We start from the raw sequence: 11566 nt of genomic DNA, 5'->3' as shown, positions 1-11566 counted from the left end.
CATTGTGTAATTAGAGAGGAAAAGAAGGCTTGGCCTTCCCAGGCATTCCCTTCTGGCAGGGAAAAAACCAACAGAGCAACTTCATGACACCGACTCCTTCACGCTCTGGCAGGCAAGTGATAAAATCATCAGATGAAGGTCCCCGATCATGTCTCCTACAGTCACTTCCGCCAAGTGTGCCGTGTCTAAAATAATGAAGGCAGCTTGATTAAATGTTCGCTGGCTGCAGCCGCTGTGCTAATTTGCAGATGGGTTTATTAGTTTAATGACTGCTCCAAATCATCAGAATTCATTAGCATTAGTGCTGCGGCTTCCCCAGACATCAGCCCAAGGCTCCAGGCTGCTACCATCGCCATTTCTCTATTTATATCACTCTTGTTTCTAGGAGAGTATGCTGTGTGTGTGTGTGTGTGTGTGTGTGTGTGTGTGCGCGTGCACGCACGCTCACATGTGTGCATTCGTACATGGACCAGCTGAGACTTCCTATTTGCTTTATCTGCATAAAGATTTCAGCTCTTCTCCCCAAAGTGGAAAGATGCTTTAGCCCCTTTCTGGGTTCAGCACTTCCATAAATGTACAGAGAGTGTTTCGGGAAGTGTTTCACTGAATCTTCTTTTTCATTAGACTAAATAGTATAAAAATCAATTTTTTTACTATGACCGAAAGGCTCCATCATTCCTCACCCTCCACCTGTTGTTCTCTGATTTCATCTCCTACACCTCTCCTTCCCTCCCTCCCTTCCCTCCCCTCCAGACACACAGTCCTCTTTGCTGTTCCTCTAACCTATGGTTGCCACCTCAGGGCCTTTGCATAAGCTGTCCTTCTGCCTGGATCACTCTTCCCCAGGATAGCAGGCTGGGACGTTCCCTCACTCCCAACAGATTGCTCAAATGTCACCTCACGGAAGCCTATTCTGACCATCCCATTTAAAACCCCAACCTCATCCATACCTCCCACTCCATTCCACCCTGCTTTATTCATCCCTTTCAAACATGCTACATAAGTTACTTATACTTAGTGTCACTATAATGTCCATTTTGGCTACTGTTATTTCTCCAGTGCTTAGAACCACCAGAGTCCATAAGTAGTTGTTGAATACACACATAAATGAACAAATACATAAATGAGTGGAGTCACTCAGCAAGGAGATAGGGATCCTAAGAGTCGGTCAGGACTCGGGAAGTCAGTTATCTGTAAGGATGCGGGGTGTTCTGGACGTGGCAGTCGCGAAGGCAGTCACAGAATCAGGGACAAGCCAGCCCTCAGCCCCCATCCTGGGCCAACCAGATTGTATACCAGGGACCCATCAGGAGTGGGAAGCATCCTATAGTGGTCTTCAGCTGTGATGTTTCTTGGTGCAGATGGAGGTGGGCTCCATCATCAAAGTGGGGAAAAGAAGTTTTATTTATTTAGTTATTTATTTATTTTTTATTTTTTTTAAAGGAATGTAGTTTATTTATTTATTTATTTATGGCTGTGTTGGGTCTTCGTTTCTGTGCGAGGGCTTTCTCTAGTTGCGGCAAGCGGGGGCCACTCCTCATCGCGGTGCGCGGGCCTCTCACTATCGCGGCCTCTCTCGTTGCGGAGCACAGGCTCCAGACGCGCAGGCTCAGTAATTGTGGGCCACGGGCCTAATTGCTCCGCGGCATGTGGGATCTTCCCAGACCAGGGCTGGAACTCGTGTCCCCTGCATTGGCAGGCAGACTCTCAACCACTGCGCCACCAGGGAAGCCCCAGAAAAGGAGTTTTAAAATCTGGATTTATTTAACTATCCTTCCCCAGAAAGAAAAACCAATAAAGACTCTTATTTTAAAAAGTATAATAAAGAGGATGCCATACACAGCGTTCTATGACCCAGAGAGCAAACTGTGATCAATTTTGGTAGGATGGTAGCATTTTGGGGGTGAGGAAGAACTGCCTCAGGCTCCTCAAATCTCAGTGCCTTAAGTAATCATCTGCTGGGAATCCTTTGAAAGCCCACACGCATGCATTCTACATTAAACGTCCATAAAATTCTTGATGACACTAGTGGAGTGATGCAGTTGTCATGGTCACGGCCATATAAATCCAACGTATTTATACTCCCTAATATGGCTCAAGGATTCTCAAGTCCTGTGTCTCCTAAAATAAGCCCTATGCCCTTCTCTACAATGGCACATAGTTAAAGGATTGTCTCAAAATGTGAGGAAATAAAGGTGTGGAAGTCAGAGGCCATTTCATTCTCTATGAGCCTGGTTCCCCGCAGAAAAAAGAATTCCATTCAGATGGTTACACTCAGAGACATTTCTAAAGGGGTTATTTACAGAGGTGTGAGCCTGATAAAAAGAACCAGAAGGGGATGGTAAAGGACTCAGGGATTTCCAACAGCAGGAAGTTGTTAACAACCCTGGAACCGAAGGGGCAGTGGAGGAAAATGAAGGTCTCAGGGTCCAGTGAGAGTTGGAGCCGGGGGGTGGGGTGGGGCTGCCCAATAAGAGGTGTATACATGGAGGGCCACAACCATTCTCAGAATGATGATGCAGAAGCAGAGAGGGGATAGAGGCATTGTCACTGCAACCCCTCTCTCTCTCCATCCTCCGATATCCTGCTGGCGCTTCCTGTTGGGCAAACTCAATTGAAATCCAGTGTCAAGGGAATGCAGGTCTTATAGTCTACATGGTTCAGCCTCTGAGACAGAGAGGTCAAGCAGGGTGGAGAGCTGGTTTTGAGATGGGGGGCAGAGTGATGGAGGCAGAGTTGGAATAACCAGCATCCTGGATTCAAGAGGGTGAGGGAAAGGATAATGTAAACTGCTCATTTGCTGAGCAGACTGAGTTGACAGGAAGGAAGTCTGCTGGGTGATGTTCTTGTGAAGAATCAAGATTGAATCTCCCCACACTTTGATGAGAAGCGTCCCTTTCTTTTTTTTTTTAATACATCTGAATTTGGTCCAAGTGGTGGATGGAGAGGAAAAAGAAGCAAAGGATACTGAGCCCTCAGACGTGCTGTATTGCATGAAGACCTCGAAGACTTTCTAGTAATGAGATGCATCCTTATGTGGCAGCCAGCCTCCAGGACATCCACCAGCATCCTACCCTTCTATGGTCCCCTCACACATTGTACCAGGGTGGATCTGTGTGACCAGTGGCATACAGCAAGAGTGATGATGTATCACTTCTGAGATGAGGTAAGAAAAGAGATTGCAGTTCCTCTCTCCCTGTTTCTTTCTCTCTCTCTCTCTCATGATTTGCTCTGGGAGAAGCCATTTTGGGGGCAGCCCTATAGAGGGACCCACTTGATGAGGGCTAAGCCTCCTGCCAACAGCCACATGAGTGATCTTGGAAATGGATTTTCCCCAAGACAAGCTTTCAGATGAGACTGCAGCCCAGCTGGCAACTTGACAGCAACTTCACTGGAGACCCTGAGCCAGAACTGCCCAGCTCAGCTGCTCCCAGATGGTTGACCTACAGAAACTGTGGGATAATAGATGTCTGTAGTTTTCAGCCACTGATATTTGGGGTCATTTGTCACACAGCAGTAGTTAACTAATACAAGCTTTGAGGCCAGAAGCATTTGTCCCTTTTTAGTAATGATTGTTCATGTGCATTGGGACTATTAATTCTGTGCTTACCACAATCATTCACCAGCCCTGGGGGCCATGTTCTCTTAACTGTGTAACAAAGTGCTTATTAACCTTTCTGAGCCTCAGTTTCCTTAATTTACAATAAAGATCACAACAATGCCCATCAAAAGTGTTGTCCTAAGGATTGGAGGGAATAAAGCATTCTAAGTGCCCCAAACAGAGTAGCTGTTTTTACAACAACAATAACAACAAAATTAGCTATTATTATTGATAAAGAAGAGAAATGGGTTTTTAACATATGGATAATTAAGAGGATGACCCCAATGGGACGTGAGGTCACAGCTCACCACTGTTGCATTGTCTATTTCAGCTGTTATTTCTCTTGCCTTGAAGACAGTTCTGTTCTCTCACAAGTGTTACAATGCAGAGTTTCCCAAAACAACAGGCTCTCCTGCCAAACCCAGCGGCCTGGAGCTTTGAAACATCTCCCTCCTGACCATGGAGAATCGGCTGTCTCCACTCACGGCTCCCTGGCAGAATGGGGAATCCCTGATTTTCTGGACGTGCTCTGTCACCACCTGGGTGAAAGCCAGGTTTTACTCATGATTTCCATTCTCGAATGACTCAGGGATGAGTAGGGGACTGAGTCATAGGGAGCTGGGGGAGGGTGAGGGGGTGGCAGTGCAGCTTTTTTTTTTTTTTTAATTAATTAATTTATTTATTTTTGGCTGTGTTGGGTCTTCGTTTCTGTGCGTGGGCTTTCTCCAGTTGCAGCAAGCGGGGGCCACTCTTCATCGCGGTGCGCGGGCCTCTCACTATCGCGGCCTCTCTTGTTGCGGAGCACAGGCTCCAGACGCGCAGGCTCAGTAACTGTGGCTCACGGGCCGAGTTGCTCCGCAGCATGTGGGATCTTCCCAGACCAGGGCTCGAACCCGTGTCCCCTGCATTAGCAGGCAGATTCTCAACCACTGCGCCACCAGGGAAGCCCCCGGCAGTGCAGCTTTTATATTGAAATCACATGGGATTGGAGGGACCTCAGAAAATAACAGCAAGCCATACAGGAAGATTTCACTCTTGATGGATGCCCCCATCAACAGATTACATTGAATAAATGTAATACATTCAATTGGTAAATTCAATTCCATCTCCATCCCATACCTTGCCATTATATAAAGACTCCAGATTTCAGAATCAGCTTCAAGGAAGAGGCTGCAGAACATCAAAAAAGAGTGAAATTGGGACTTCCCTGGCAGTCCAGTGGTTAAGACTCCACGCTTCCAGTGCAGGGGGCGCAGGTTCGATCCCTGGTCGGGGAACTAGGATCCTGCATGCTGCGCAGTGTGGCCAAAAAACTAAATTAAATTTTTAAAAAAGAATGAGATTAATTTCTGGCAAGTGGGGCTTCATACTAGAAGTTAAATTGGGAAATAAAAATGAAATTATAATTATTGTTCATCTGGAAAGAAAGAAGGAAAGAAAAAAAAAGAAAGGAAGGAAGAAAGGAAGGAAGAAAGAAAGAAAAAGGACACCAAGCAATGGAGAGCAGCTAACCCAGTCTCTGTCATGATTCCTGCTCAACCTGGGAAAAGTCACCCACTTACCCTGTCTCTGCCTACGGCCACATCTTTCAAGCAGGAAAAGCAGCTCCCCTCCCTCGAAAAATGGTATGGACAGTAGCACCCCAGAGTGTCCACCTTGAAGCTCAAATTGGCATTCATGCCAGTCATCCCACCTTGGCAAAAAAAAAAAAAAAAGAAAAGAAAAGAAAAAATTTTCATTTCAGTTTTCTACCTTCCCCTATCCTCGAGAAGCGGGTAGGAAAAAAAAACAAAACAGAAATGACAATAAGTAGCTGTCATTCTGTGTCAGTTTTTCTCTTAGGCGTAGAAAAGTCTGGCTGGAAAAGGATAGAATAGGATCGTCAAGTGGACAGAAGGCAGGAACCCAGGATTTCCTCTTCAAGGTGATTGACCATGTTTAGGGTTCCACATTTTGTAAGAGTGAAAAATAAAGGCTACAAAAATCTCCATCAATTGGAGGCTAATTAATTCAATTAAGATACTTCCGGAAGTGGAATACCCTATATCCTTTAGCAAGAAGGGGCTATATATGTATGCCCTGAAAAACACACCAAACACAGAGAAGTATGTACACAATATCCTGTTAAGAGGGTTGTGCCACAGTATGATAAGAATAATATAGTCCCATTTCTGTTTTGAATTATCATCTGAGTGTACATGTGCATATATATATTTAAATACGAATTTTAAATGTCTGGAAAGCTACACACCAGACTGTTAACAGTAATTGAGGGTGGTCTGGATATGGGGGTAAGGGTCGGGAGAAAAACAGCTTTCACTTTTAAGAAATCTATAAAGTTCTATAGTGTTTGAAAGTCATACAATAAACATCTGTGGATGACTTGTAATTTTTTTTTAATGAAACAGCTTAAGAACTCAGAGGTGTAAGGCAGGGTACCTGGGTTCTTCTGATTTCCCTGCACCAAACTAAGCCTCTCTCTACAACTGGTTATTTGTATATAAGTAGTTTGTACCCTGCCTAGGGAGTCTGGGGACAAAGGAAAGAAGGAAATTTGGCAGTGGGAAGAGGAATGTGCTGTGTGATTTTAGTCCAGTGGAAGTTCTGGAGGTAATTTGCAAACTCTGGAGTCTCCTGGGAGTCTGTGAAAATGCAGATTCTGGGGCTCCAGCTCTGGAGTTATAAGGTCTAGGGAAAAGCAGTGTCTCCCAGGCGATTCTGATGAGAAACCCCGAACAATGGTGTTAAGAGGCAGCCCTACTACCACTTCCTGTGTATCCTTGGACAAGCTGCTGGGTGGTCCTCCTCACAAGTTTCTGAGTCACTGGATCTGGGAAAGAGCCTGAGAATTTGCACCTCTAACAAGTTCAGGTGCTGTGGACGCTCCTGGTCTAGAAGTCACACTCTGAAGAACCACCACCTGACCCTAACGAGCCACAGACTTCTGTGGAGCAAAGGAGAGCACACATGAGAGAATGTTTGGAAACTAGAGAGGCTTGTGACATGGTGGTTAAATAGGTCAAACAAATCATTCAAATACTACCTCCTCTACCTCTTAACTCTACAATTTTGGGGGAAAAAAAAATCACTTAACCCTCCTGAGACTTGGCTCAGACCTCTCTAGAATGAGTATAACGTTTTGCAGACACAGAACTTCTGCAAAATACACACAAATTATCTCATGGTTACCACCAGGATGCTTGAAGATTGAATTATTTTCCGTGAATGTAGCACACTTAGTACAGAAGGTGTCCAACCATGACAAACCTACAGTAAATCTTTGCTTGCATGACTCTCAGTGCTAAAACACTGTAAGAGAGAAAGGAAAATGATTTGGGTACCAGAGGAAATCAGCAAGCATTTATTAAGTGCCAACTGTATACAGATGTGTAGCCACCGAGGGAAAGGATAAAGTTGCTGGGATCTCTTGGCCAAACCACAGCAGGTGAGTCAGGCATCAGGAGCCTGAGTCCTGATGCAGGTGCATTGTGGGTAGAGTGGGTCATGTGACCTTGATTCTGAGAATCAATTCTCCCTGGCCTGGAATTGGAAATTCTAGAACTTACCCTAGAGGCCCTTGGGAAATCAGCCCATCAACAGAATCCAGAGATCTTTGGGCAGCCCAGCTTTTCCCCGTACGGACCTATTTGAGCCTCCAACACCATGAGGCCCTCCTCCATTCTGAGCTTGGTTCGTCCTCTGTGTCCCAATCTTCCAAACTCAGGTCCTTGTTCAGGTTCTGTGACTAAGTGGCAACATTACAGACTGATGCCGGCAAGCTGAGCGTCTTAGGCAAGCTCTGCTCCTCCTGTCACCATTCTAATCTGGGAGAAAGGGACCTGAGTTGTTGAGTTAACCCATGGGAATCACCTGGCACACAGTAGATGCTTTTCTAGTGGTCTGTTCTTTTTACCACTCAACCGTGTCACCATCCCTTCCAGGGAGATCCTCACAAGGCCCCAAGAGCTATCCTGCTAGGGGTGCCACCTTGTTCCTCCCTACTCCAAATGCTGGCCTGTCTCCCCCAAGACGTCTCTTCTCGCTTTCCAGCCCATGACCCATCTAGAAGTGTTTTCCTAAATGTGGCCCCCCAGCCTCCTCATCAGGACCACCTTAAGAGTGCTCATTAAAATTTCAGATTCTTGGGCCCTAATGCAGCCTGTCTGTATGAGATTCTCTGGGGTGGGGTCCCCCCCCGGGTGGGGTCCCCCCCCTGCATTTTTAACAAGCTCCATAGATTCTCAAACACAACACAGCTTGAGAATCATTGCTCTCCAGGATTTGCTGTCTGTGCCTGATGAGTTGGCTTGCAGATACAAGACCCTATCTTGTCACAGCTATTTTGTTATACTGTATAACAACAACAATAACAACAGCAGTAACGACTGTTATTATTACGCATTGATAACAAGGTCCTGGCAGTGCTGTAGGGCATGGGATGGCAAACGAGGCATACTACAGACCGCAGGCCAAATCCAGCTCACCTCCTGATTTTGTAAATGAAGTTTTATTGGGACACAGCCATGCCCACGGTTTATGTATTGCCTGTTGTTGCTTTCACCTGCTACAAAGGCAGAGCCAAGGACTTGTGACAAGACCAGGGGTCTGCAGAGGAGAGGGTATTGACTCTCTGGCTTTTAAAGAAAAAGTTTGCAGTCCTGCCATCAAAGATACTGTGTCTATTCTACCACCGAATTGTAGGCAGCCATTAAAAGTGATGTCGTAGAAGAATAATTTCTGTCGCTGAAATAGGCTCATTTGAGAGAATTAAGTGAAAAGCACAGAGAGGCTAGATTTTGATTCTGAGCAATCACCTTCACCTCTCTGTGCTTTACTCTCCTTATCTGAAAAATGGCTGCAACCAAAGCACTTCCTTTTGGCACTTGTGGGGATTAAGTGACACGACTGAAGGAAAGGGCTTGGTCTCCTGTCCGATGCATCAGAAATGCTCAAAAATCTGAAGCCATTCCTCGTGGTAGGGTTTGCTTTTGCTTGCCTGCTTATTTGAAACATCTTACATTTTCCAAAAAAGTGATACATGTGCTTGCCTAACTTTGCAATAGGAAAAGAAGTGTGTTTGGCAATTGCTTGTTCATTTTATAGATGCATCCTGCCTCAAGTAGGAGCTTTGCTCTGTTGCCCTGCATTACTCTGCACAGGCTCATGGTTCTAAAAGCAAACCCCTTGTGAACTGTCCCCTGACGCAGTTTCCAGTTGCCACCTGCAGGTGCAGCTGTGTGTGCCTGTGGATTCAGATGGTAACTAATCCCTGTGTAATCCCGAATGCCTTTGTACAAGTTCCTTCTCTGCATCTGGCCTCAGTTTCTCTGCAGGAAGAGGAAAGGGTCTCTGAGTTCCTTTCCAGCGTTCCTCTGCCCTGGGATTGCAAAGAAGCTCCACCAGTTGAATTGTCACTGGGTCCAGCCTCCTCGCTGGGCTCCTGGGAGAGTAAAGCCTGTGAAACAGTTTTCTTCTGGCTGGGCGTGGCGGTCCTTTCAGCAACCCTGGGATCCGGATTAGGAGTTTGAGCAATGCCTCTAAACCCTGCACTCTATTTAATTTCCTTGATTTATAGGGAAGATTTCTTGCACCTCCAGGGGAGAGAGGCACTGCCACCCCTGCTGGCTTCCCGGGCTGAGCCTACAATTCCTCAGCCTGTTTATCCCACCGTCGCTACAACACACTGCATCTCCAGGGACCGGTGCGTGTCTCTTTTGAACCAGGTGACATAGCTAAGCTCCGGCTTCTCTCCACCCACTCGGATTTCCTCACGTGGAGGTGGCCCCAGGTTCTGATGCTACAGATTTCCTTGCTGGGAAGGCAGCCCCAGGAATATGTGAATTTCCTCAGCAGCCCCTGGTGGGGTCTCCTCTGACCCTCAAGACTGCATTGTGTTTGTCTGACCTGGGGGATGAGGACCAGCATGGCCTCAAAGGGGAGCTCTGGGAACTCCTGGGCATGGGTTGGCTGGGGGATGTGTTCCGGCCAGCAGCGGGGAGCAGGAATGCCTGGAGTGGGAGAGTTGGCTCCAGAATGAGTTGGCAGTTTTCCTGGGTCAGGGGGACAGTTGGTAAGGAGATCCAGGATCTAACAAGACCCAGGACGGGGGCCGGTAAGATGAGAAAAGGAGGCCACTGGAGAACTCTGTCCTCCTTTTTCATGGCTTTCTCCCTTAGCTGGAGCCAGATTTGCTTCCAGATCAGCTGGTGTCACTAAGCCGAGACTGGGAAACTCCAAACCCAGGCATATCCACCAACAAGTATGGATGGGAAACTTCTAGCTGTACGTACAGTAGGTGGCCCCGCAAACGCTCAAGGCTCAGCTCCCACTGGTCCTTTGCCCAAATTCTAGCACTGACACCTTGACAACTGTAATGCCTTTTTTTCAAGCAGCTCTATCTCCGTCTCTCTCTCTCTCTCCCCTCATCTCCCTTCTTTTAGTGTCATCCCTCTTCCTAGCTCCCCTCTCTCAGTCTCTTTCCCCTTTCCCACATTCACCTCTCATTCTCCCCATCTCCCCATTGTCCCTCCTTCGCCTTTCTATCCGCTCTCTTCTTTTGGTTCTTTCTTCGTTCTCCATCACTTCCTATCCACTTGCTCTCTTCTGTTGTTCTAGAACATTCACTCCCAACGTGTGGTCCCCAGACCAGCAGCAGCAGCAGCACCTGGAAACTCATCAGAAATGCAAATTCTCAGATCCCACTCCAGACCTACAACGTCAGATGCTCTGGGGGTGAGGCCCAGCAATGTGTGTGTTAAGAAACCCTCCAGGGGATTTGATGCACGCTAAAGTTTAAGAATCACGTTCTTAGAGGAAGATGGCAATTGAAAAAAAAAAAAGTATCTTTGAGTGCTGATCCGATAAGCCCTCATTTCTAAACATGTAAAACCCTTCTCTGCCCATTAGCTAATTAGGATATTGGCCCACCAGCCGGGCTGAGATGCTTTCAGGGACAACATAGGCAATTTCACTCAACTTCTCTGATTACTATCATGATTCTAAATCCCTTCGGCCAACCCACGTCTTTCCTGGCCCTGCATGCTGCCTCGATTCCTTCCTGTCTCTGGTTGCTTTAAGGAGTACAAAGACCAGGGGGATATTGGACCCTGTGTTCAGCAGTTCACAGTATGGATCAGCATTTGCCAAAGCATATCCCTCTGCTACTGATAGGGATATTGATAGGAAAAGAATGCCTTGATCAAATATGGGTGGGGAATGCTGCGTAAACAGATTTCTTTATTGCAGGACTTTTCAGAGCCTTAGTACATGGTGGCTCTTAAAGTGGGGATGAGTGTTAATAGCATGTCCTGAACTTGACCACAGAAATCCATTTTCTACTGGGTATTGCACAGGAAACCCACACTTGGGAAATACTGCTTAAGGAGACCATGACTTCTCTCCCCAAGAGCCTTATCTGAATTAATTGGCAGCCTATGACATGGAGTGAAACAGCCAAGGTGGCGCTCCCTAGACTATGTTGACCTTGGAAGGACCTAAGTGCCAAGGGTAAGAGCATGCTCAGTAGCTCCTAGGCGCCCCAACATGCCTCCCTGTTGGTGTCTGAATGGGTGATGAGCAACCTTTTGTCTTCAGACTTTGTGCAGCCAGTTTCCCTCCATGGTATTGACTGTGATCCCATTTCAGGATAAAGAACGAGAAAACTGTGAGCGTGCTAGTTTCTTAAATATGCCCAGAACTTATCCCTGGAGCTTCTATTTAGTAGATCTGGCATGAGTGCTGGGAATCTAGATTTTTTTACAAGCTCCCGGGAGCTTTGGATGTACAGTGAGGATTGAAAGCCACTGGTTTACATGAATTCATGCATGGTGTTTATGTAATGGTATATTCAGAGAAATATGGAAACCAGCGCTTTGTGTATAATCTTTGAAATAGACTAAGGGAAGACAGCCGGCTCCTTTCTATAACATCATCCTTAGGGCTGTGAACAGGGGCAAACGGACTGTG

The 11566-nt window shown here is 46.5% G+C and overlaps 1 long non-coding RNA gene across 1 annotated transcript in view; it reads right to left on the bottom strand.

Moving 5' to 3' along the window:
* Window positions 1-2896: 2896 nt before the first annotated feature.
* LOC309639537 overlaps window positions 2897-11566 on the bottom strand; it is a 220481-nt gene continuing 211811 nt past the window's right edge. Inside the window, exon 4 of the long non-coding RNA XR_014251716.1 lies at window positions 2897-5294. This is a non-coding gene — a long non-coding RNA (uncharacterized lncRNA). The remainder of the gene's footprint in view (window positions 5295-11566) is intronic.

Source organism: Balaenoptera physalus, assembly GCF_965194825.1.
Source record: "Balaenoptera physalus genome assembly, chromosome: 12".
Lineage (NCBI taxonomy): Eukaryota > Metazoa > Chordata > Mammalia > Artiodactyla > Balaenopteridae > Balaenoptera > Balaenoptera physalus.
The sequence above is the reverse complement of the archived record's forward strand: the minus strand, read 5'-3'. Positions and strand labels throughout refer to the sequence as shown.